Here is a 10436-nt window from a genome sequence, read left to right on the forward strand (position 1 = left end):
TTCTGCATTTAGATTGCTAAAGTGGTGGGTCCAGGCTGCCTAACATCAGCAGCCCGGACAATAGTGAAGCAGGCCTCCATCTGCTCCCTGCTTCATTATTCGGCCCCTGTCTCTGCTCCCATTGTCTTGGGAGTAATAGATGTGATGTAATGACGACACTTACATAGTGCCTGTTTCTCCCTGAATACTCTGAGACAGACCAGAGACAGTAGAGGACAAGGGAACATGGAGAGGTGAGCATTAGTATTATTTTTTTCTTTATTTATTTGATTCATTGTACTGGGAGCAACAAGAGGGGGACAATGTATTCTGGGGGGGGGGGGGGTGCGCATCTGGAGGGAGATAGTAAATACTGAGGTGGGCAAGAAACTTTGGGGGCAACTGGAGGGGTACAGTATATACTGTTGGGGCAACTGGAGAGGGACTTTCAACTGGTGGGGAACTTTATAATATAACTAGCTTCTGCCCACGACTTTGTGTGTGGGTCGTTGTTGGCGATGAGCCACTTATAATTAGCCAAATGTGGTTGGCGGTGATCCACCTCCGTCCGCGTGTCAGCTCTACTACGTCTGTGCTTATGCGCAGCAGCCCCAGCTGCATGCACATCCGTATGGAGAGCAGAGCAAGTTGTGGTACGGCGCTGCCTCAGCTTGGCTACATCCATTGGGCAATTTGGATCACAGGGGTTGTGTTGTCTGAGTGTCCTAGCAGTGTATGTGTTAACAGTGTATACAGTGATATATAGAGTACATACGGTGTATATAGAGTACATATGTAGTATATAGTGGTATATAGAGTACATACAGTGTATATAGCGTACATAGAGTGTATGCAGTAGTATATAGTGGTATATAGAGTGCATTCAGTGTATACAGCAGTATATAGAGTACATACAGTGTATACATTAGTATATAGTGGTATATAGAGTACATACAGTGTATATAGTGGTATATAGAGTACATACAGTAGAATATAGTGGTATATAGAGTACATACAGTGTATGCTTTCACACTGTCAGACTACCTCCTGTTTAGCTCCCCAAATTAGTGTGTGGCCCACCACGCAGCATGATCCTATGGGACGGCTGAAGGGCCTGTGATGTCATCAAAGGTCCTCAAACATAGTGTGTGTAAATTTGTGCTTAAAGGGGCTCTATCACTGGGAAAAGTCATTTTTAACTAATCACATCCTTGCATAGGCTTTAGTAAGTCTATTCCACACCTACCTTTAGTATGTAGATTGCCTCAGTGGTTTCTGAATAAGTCTGTTTTTATTCATATGGTAATTAGACTGGTGCACGATACATTGTGCACTCCTCGCTCTCCTATTGTTTCCTATGGGAGGCTGCTGATGACTCAGCTTCCTGTTTGCACACACACATAGGAGATAATAGAGGAGACGAATGCTGCTGGGAACTTCCTGTGCTGGCTGGAAGCTCATTAGCATATTAATACAAACTGACTTATTCAGAGACCACTGAGGCAATTTACATACTAAAGATAGGTGTGGAATAGACTTTCTAAAGCCTATGCAAGGATGTGTTTAGATAAAAATGACTTTTCTCAATGATAGAGCCCTTTTAACAGTCATGTAGTGATGTCATTTACAGGGATAAAAAGTAGCCTATATGTTAATCGGGGTTCCTATTTATCTATGTGCCAAATTTCAGCCAAATCCGTTCAGCCATTTTTCCGTGAGTGACACACAAACATACATAGGATAGGAAGGATGTATACACCATTTGGGGGACAGGTCAACATATGAGGAGCCCTTGCGGGGACAGGTTAATATTATATTGAGCCACTGTAGGTGCATTTGACTGTGATGGGCTACTGAGGGATGTTCTATTATATGGAGCCATTAAGGAGGCATTACACTCTGTGCGAGCCATAGAGGGGGCATTATAAATTGGGTTGGTTAGGTATGTCTAGGTGTTTGAGGGGGGAGGGGATGCACTTATGAAACCTTTGATCTGTGCCCACCAATGTATTGAAATGGCTGTGTCTGCATACAAGGCATAATAAATATCCCCCAATATGCCATTACTGTATTGCTGTGTAAGTAGGGATTGTTTGCACTCTGGGTTGCCTAGCAGGTAGCAGGTACAGTTTTTGCTTGGAGCCCCTAGTTTTTTAGCCAGAACACGTTGTTCCCTTCAGAAGAGAGCGTTAGAAGAGGCCTGTTTAGTTTCTTGCATAGCACCTACAGCTCTGTAGGTTAGGGAGCAGCAGTTCGGCTCAAATGAGCAGTCCACTGTTACTAGACCCAAGCACACAGATCTATGACTTTGTAACCTTGTTGTATATTGATCAGCGCAGAAACTAAGACTCTATTAAGCCTCATTAACATTAAATAATCTTAATGCAGAACGTGATGGTGTTAATGCAGAAGGTTTTGCTGTTTGCCAATAATGGTTCGAAATTAGGAATATATTCCAGCAGTCACCCTAGATCCCTACATTGGAAAGAGTCAGAGGCCATAGTCGCTGCTGTTCAAGTGTGTAAAGTGCCATATACGTGGAACATGCTAATTTAAGTAAACTATTTCTCCATATACTCTATAACGGTAATAGGATTTGGTGTCAAAAGTCACTGTGACCAGTAAGGGATTTCATTTGGCTCTGCAGTTTTGTGGTGTTTGTCTTCAGCGTTTTTTTTTTTTTACCTGTGTTTCACTACATGTGGCCTTTACCTAAAAGAAATGCTATCTATGTTTCTGTTAGAAACCTATCATTTTGTATCCTGAGCTTGAAAATGAAATGGGAAATATATAGGAAGTTGTTATACTTCTACCTTCTCCTCTATCCACTTCTGGCTGTGGCTCAAAAAACTGCAGCAAAATCTGCAACAAAAAAAGCTGCGTTACCGCAACGTGGGGCCTCAGCCAAAGGTGGTAGAAGATGACACCCCCTCCCTTCCCAAGTTGTGCTTTGCAGTTTGTGACTAGTAGTACCAACTCAAGACAGGCCCTGTACTATTGTCTCCATGTGTTTGTATTTTGTGCATTATACTTCTGTGTGTTGTATTAATAAAGTATTTTTGTATATAATCGTGACGCATACTGTGATATTGTATTAAGTCACTGTCACTTTAATTGTTTGTTGAAATGTACGCTCCATTTCTTGTTCTGATATGTTCAGGTGAAGAGGCGATGATTCTCCCACAGGCGAAAGAGTGTTGCACCTATAGGTTGTGCCACTGGTGGCGCTGTTTGTGGTTTCCTAGGTACAGCCTACACATACTGCAGATTGACTTTTATGATCACACCTCTGGGACCCGCATCTATCTTTAAAATGAGCCAGTTTCTGTGCCCCGATATTTATTCTGCTGTGACCTCGCTGAGAAGACTTTCAGCAATGGTCAGGTTGTACATAAGCATGTTCGGAAGCAGCTTAGCTCAGAACTATGCTGTTTCTATTCAACCTGACCATAGATGAAAGTCTTTCAGTGAGAATGAGGCCGTGGAGGGAGTTGGGCTTCACATCTATCAGACATTTAAGACCTATTCTAGATATTCTATAAATAGCTTTTGTGGAGAATCCCCCTTTAAGGCTAAAATCACGCAGTAGCAGCATTATAGATGAGAATAAACACATCTCATCCACATGCTGCGACTAAAACCTGTAGCACAAAGTGTTCTGCGCTGGGAAGTTTAAGGCTAAGGCCCCACGTGGCGTCTCTCAGCAAAAAAAAAAAAAAACACTACAGAGAAAACCATAGTAGCAACACATCGTGGTTCTTCCCGCAGCACTTTAGACAGAAAGTGCGCAGAAGTTTTCTCTGTAGACATTTTGTTTCAATTATAGCTATGGGGAAACTGCCGGTGTTTCCATGTGTATAATTGACATGCTGTGATTCCCAAAACTGTGCCAGTTTTGGAAATCACGACGTGTCTGCAATGCGGTTTTTACCGCAATGTGGACATGGCTATATTCACTTTGCCCTGACTGTAAAATGCCACAATTTACGCCATGTGGGGCCCTGGCCTATACCTGCTGTGAGTTCCAGACTCGGATTCCTGCTGGTGAGTTTCAGGTGTTTTTTTGCAATGGCTTTTGAATGTCTTTGATGGAAATTCTGCAGCTTGTTCGCACAGCTTATCCCCAGCCTTATAAGGGCACATGGTTAGTTTTAAGAAGCAAAAATATATAGACAAAGTTTTATGGCCCAGCAGGTTTTCGGCCTAGTTATAGGGCTTGGTAATACTTTTAGAAGTAGAGCATGCTAGATGCCACACTTGTTGCATAGGGCCTTGTATGATTCATTTTGATATAAACCAGTTTGTACTCCTGTATTTGTTGACGTGGTATTACTAAGTAGGTGGGGTCAGAGGCTGTTTGATAGTATTATTTCATTTTCCTTGTAATTTAGAAAAACATCTTAATGTTTTGGATTCTTATATTTTGTAAATACAATTTAAAAAAGAAAAACCATAATACAACAACTGTACCTGTATCTTACCTATGATCCAAAACACTGGCGATACAAAGTGCCATCTGTGTTGTTTTTACAGATTACGATCACCCTCTAGTGTTCACTCGCTGTATTTCAATGCTGCTTTGCTACCACACAGCATATGCAGGAAGTAAAGATTTGATGCGATGAGTTGGTTGTTTTCAGTGTTGCTTGCAATGTCATTAAATGGGAGTATATTTCACAAGGATCAGTATATCCATATACTGGACCCAACTATGTATTGCAAGTTACGTAATCTCTGGGTGCTTTCTCATTCACAAAGTGTATATACTGTAATGTAACAGAACCCCGTTGTCCACATTGACATACTACGTACAAAGGGCTGCTTTAACTATAGGGCAAAAAGTACATCTGCATTGGGCCCTATAGCAGAGGGGGTTGTCTCTTAGGTGTCTTGGATTCAGCTACACAGTCCAAATTTTGGGTGCTGTGTTCCAAGGAGCAGGTCCTGAGACAACGAGGAGTGATGAGCATCAAGTTAGAGACAGCATTAGAGCCGAAACTTGCAGTCAGCTGTCTTCAAATGAGACGAGGCAAGTACGTTTTGTTTGTTTGTTTGTCTTTAATTACTATTAGAGATGAGTGGCCGGCCGCTTAACCCCCTGCATGCCGGCTGCGTCCATTCATTCCTATGGGTGCGTGCTATTCGAAATAGGAGTTTCGAATAGTACTCGCTCATCTCTAATTACTATATTAGGCCACTGGGGGCCTTATATTGTATATTGGCTAGTGCAGGGGCATTTGACGGTCATGGGCCTCTAGGGGTGCATTGTATTGAAGAGGGCCATTGCAGAGTTATTTGGTTGTATGATGGACCACCATGTTATGGGCCTTGGGGAGAAAGAGGGGAAGCTACACTTTAAAGGGGCTCTATCATAGGGAAAAGTCAGTTTTAACTAAGCACATACTTGCATTGCCTTTAGAATGGCCAATCCACACTTACCTTTTGTATGTTAATCGCCTCAGTAGTCTTTGAAAGAGTCATTTTGATTCATATGCTAATTAGCAGTGGCGTAACTAGGAATGGCGGGGTCCTGTGGCAAACCTTTGACATGAGTTCCTCCCCCCCCCCCACATTCCTGCGCGCACTATTATGCCCCATATTTGCCCCTGCACACAGCAGTATGCCCCATAGTGGCCCCTTCACTCAGTATTATCCCCCATAGTGGCCCCATCACCCAGTATTATGCTCCATTGTGGACACCCATTAAAGGGGTATTCCCACGTCGCATACTCGCCAGTCTTCGCTGCTGGAAAATCTTCTTTCTTCCTGCTTTGTTGCGTCATTGGTGGGCGGGGTTACATATGCAAAACCAGCGGCTTTCTATGCCGCTGGCTTTGCGTGCGCGCTCCCGGTGCAGCATTGTGAAGACCAGTCAGTTCCCCAGCCTTCACAATGCCAATACAGACCCGGCATCCGCTGTAATAGAAAAGCGGATGCCGGGGAGTTAGCTTTGAAGCCAGCAGCGGCAGGAGCGATGCTGCTATTCCGCTCCTCTGCCCCCCCCCCCCCTTCCCCCGGAATAGCAGCATCGCTCCTGCCGCTGCTGGCTTCATGCAGGGCAGGAGCGTAGCAATGTGCCGGCGTCTAACACCCCGGCATCCGCCTTTCTATTACAGTGGATGCCGGGTCTGTATTGGTGGCCCCTTCCCCCCAAGGTGTATAATAACCCCCCCCCCCCACTGACCCCATACCTGTACAGTTGCCGGTCAGCTCCTTACGATTACGCAGGAGCCAACCTGTTCCGGTGACAGCCGAGAGCCTACTGAAGGCTCCCAGGCCTGTCACGGCTATATTAGTATTGCGGCTGGGTCTATGACCAGCCGTAATATTAATATACAGAAAGTCCCATACATGGCAATACAGGACCTATAAATGACCTATATGTGTGCTAAATAAGTGCCGCTAAAGCCCTTTCCAGCTAACTTGCATAGGAATAAAACAATGATTTTCATGAAACTGGAGATGCAATGCAGAATAAGAAAGACATCTTTGGAACCTGTACAAGCAGCCCTACAAGATACCATCATTAGTTTCATGTTCCTGCTGACAGGCTCCCTTTAAAAAGGTAGTGATTGAATTCCTGTATAAGTAACTATGCAATAAAGCTATAGATCTTAATCATTATAGAATACCAATTATATTATGTAATTAAAAATAATCATTTCATTTTGAATTTGATAGATTTTTTCCCAACTTCAGATAAAATTGGCCTAGACTCCGACAACACAGCCATTATTCTGTGGCCTTATTGGTATTTATTGTTTCATGCTTTTTAACTGTCCTGTCCTGTCTTTTTTTTTTTGTTTTCTATTAGGAATGCAACATTTTATTCAACAAATTTCTTTTTAGGTGTGTAAATCTTTTCTGAATATGTATGAGCAGCTTATTGACACTTTAAGACACTGACTACCTATCAGACGCAAAACAGTGAAAAAACGTCGATATGGCACTTTTGACTTTTTTTCACGCTACAGTGTTTACCGGACAGGAAAAATATTCTTAGAGATTTGTAGAGCGGGTGTTTTCAGACTCAGGGATACCTAATGTGTATGTGTTTCACAGTATTTAAGTACTTTTATATGTGTTCTAGGGAAAGGGGGTTGATTTGAAATTTTAATACTTTTACATTTTTTACATTTTTTTATTTTAATTTTTTTTTTTTATTATGCATGAAGACCTTATATTTTGCATGAAGCAGTTCAGCAGTGTCCAAACATCTGACCAAGAATATTATACACAAAGAACCACAAGTTCTGCAATTGGCAAAGTAAAACACAAGATCAAAGCATATATGTGTGTGTGTAATATATATATATATATATATATATATATATATATATATATATATAAACTTTATCTAGTAAACACTTGTCTTGTCTTTCAATAGAATTTTCTATTCTACTGCAATAATCCTATTGTCAACTGTGGAGCTAACACAACAAGGCAGAAGTCTAGAAAACTGTGCTATGTGCATTGAACAGTTGGCCACAAATAATTTGCCTCTCTCTGTTCTATGCTTACTAAAATATTTTTTTAACCATTTCCATGGAAGTATTGGAAGAGGGAAGTAACTGGCAGCAGACTTTCCATTGTGTCTTCATTCACTTTTCTTTGTGTCTGATATCTAGCCCCCAGGGGGCAGCACTAGTAACAGACATGAAGGAGATGGCTGTAAAATCTATAAATATATCTTTTACGGTAGAAATAAAACTAAGTGTTAGCACGCGTAATTCAGTAGCATCTCTCTTAAACCAAAGCTATATTGAGATCTGGATTATGTTCAAACAATCTGGGTAGTGTACATTTCACGTGAATAATAACTTTATATGGCGCCAGCATATTCTGTAGCACTTTACAAATCAGAAGACACATGAACAGACAATGTGACAAATAAATTAACATAGCAAACAGTAGGGGTGAGGTCCCTGCTCGCAAGAGCTTACATTCTATGAGGAGATAGGGAGACACAAGAGGTCAGAGCGCTTGTTTGCTATACTAGTCCAGCCATCTTATATCTGACGCTAGGTTCACACCTGCGTTCTGGTCTCCGTTCTGTGCTTTCCGTCTTCTGCATGCCAGAAGACGGGAAGCACAGACCGGGTGCGGCGGTGAGCGTTTTATGCTCTCCGCCGCGAAACCGGATTTTTTAATCCGGACACAGAGTACTGCATGTCCGACTCTGTATCCGGATTAAAAAACCCGGTTTCGCGGCGGAGAGTATAAAACACTCACCGCCGCTCACGGCCGGACAGCTTTCTCACCCATTCAAATGAATGGGTGAGAAAGAGTCCTGCAGGTTTCCGTGTCCTGCTCTGTTTTATGTAGGAAACGGAAACCTGCAGAATGGAGACCGGGCGCAGATGTGAACGAGCCCTGAAGCTGTATGAGCCCATCACCAGCTGGTAACTGTGAATATACAGATACTAAGTGCAGGGAGTGCAGTGTAACTTCTAGATGGAGAGGACATGATCTGAAGAACAGAGGATGGAATTGGCTAAGAAATGTTAGTGTAAGTGTGAGAGGTGTAGAACAATGTGATCAGGTCATATGATAAACCTGCCAGTATTGAAGCTGCTGTAGTTGAGTATTCATCTGATGGTCCAGGATTAAGCGTTCCAGAGCACCGTTTCAGCCCAAGAACAGTCTTGGAGACAGGAGTGGGATGTTCGGATAACAGAGGATGCAAATCTAAGGTCATTGGCAGAGCATGAATAGGATTTCACAGAGCCACATGCCCTATATGTCGTATACATTGGCTGCAAAATCAGCTACAAAATGTACATGCAATACTTAAATTGCACCATGTTTTTTGTATGCAATTGGCAGTATGTATCTGATAGGTTGCCAAGACTGTCACCATGTCTAGGAATGTATCTAGACACAAACATTATATTAAAGGTAATATATTATGATAATATGACCTATTCAAATCAGGTTTTAACTGTATGTGTAGAATTTTTTTCATTTATTTACTTTTTTTCGGTTTCCATGTCACTGTCTATATTTAAATGGGTTTTCCATGGTTTACAATTGATGACCTATACTTAGGATAGATCCACAACTGAAGATTGGTGGGTGTCTCGATCAGCTGTTTGAAGAGGCCGCAACATTTGAGTGACAAGGTCTTATTTTTTTTTTTCCTCTAAAAAAAAAAAGGGGGTAGGTCTTAGTTTTAAGTCACCGGAGAGAATCCAAATATTTTCTGATTTGTTCCGGACAAATCTTGTAAAATGGTTAGGGTTAGTAACCCTTACTCAAACTTACATTCACAATTGATGGTTCAGGGCCAATGGGTCTTAAACAAACTTACTGGCACTCTCTCGCTAAACATTTTGTGTGACTAAGTCACTGTGCCCTCTCTAGCTCCTCTTCTTTACGATAAGGTGTTGTAGTGGAATGGCTCTGTGTGGGAGCGAGTAGGGGTGGCACCTGACATCTGGTCATGTAGCTAGCCCAGCCCACAGCATAGTAGTGGCTAGGAGGCAGGACTCCTGAGGTGGCACTTGGGAATGGGTGAGCGGATTTTGCCCTGCCGTGGTGGGAAGTAGCAGGGCACTTGTTTAGGACATCTGGGAGCTACGCTATGTCTATCCTCCGGCTCTGTCGCATAGCCTATCACTGAAGGCTCTGACTGTAACTAGGGTTTATAATTCAAGCCTACTCCAAAAACTCTGCAAAAATCAAGCTAGGACTTATTATCTGGGTTAGGGGACATTCACACGGAGTAACGCCGGGCGTGTATTACAGCCGTACACGCCGGCGTTACGGCAGACTGCCGAACACTTCCCATTCACTTCAATGGGAGCGCTCGTAAATGCCACTGTTATGAGCGCTCCCATTGAAGTGAATGGGAAGTGTTCGGCAGTCTGCCGTAGCGCCGGCGTGTACGGCTGTAATACATGCCCGGCGTTACTCCATGTGAATGCCCCCTAAGGCTTATTTTTGGAGAAACGGTGTAATTAATAGATCATCAGCTATTAGGGCCCAGGAAACCCTTTTAATTATCTTATGCTGCAGTTTCACTTTGGTCACTGAGCCTCATAATAGGCCATACACAAAGTCACTGTGCTTTTAGTAACCTGGAACTTACTCTCAGATTCCTATGGGAGCCTCATTTTGACTTCCATAGGAGTGTGTTCTCATATACTGGCACACTCCTCTAAAGACACCAGATTTCTATGCCCTTTTTGGCTACTATAGAGCTCATCTCTGAACTGCTAATAGCTGAGCAGCATATAAGGCATGATGGCACCTCATAATACTGTATAGAAAATATACAAGAGATATAATTAGGGTCCATTCACACTAAGTATACGCTGAGCTGATTCTGAACGTAAAACACGTTCAGAATCAGCGCGTACAAAGCAATCCCATTCATTTCTATGGGAGTCGGCATACGTGCGCTCCCCATTAAAATGAATGGGCTGCTTTTTCCCCCATTGGTTTCAATGTGATAC

This window comes from Leptodactylus fuscus, chromosome 1 (genome assembly GCF_031893055.1).
Source record: "Leptodactylus fuscus isolate aLepFus1 chromosome 1, aLepFus1.hap2, whole genome shotgun sequence".
NCBI classification, from domain to species: Eukaryota; Metazoa; Chordata; class Amphibia; order Anura; family Leptodactylidae; genus Leptodactylus; species Leptodactylus fuscus.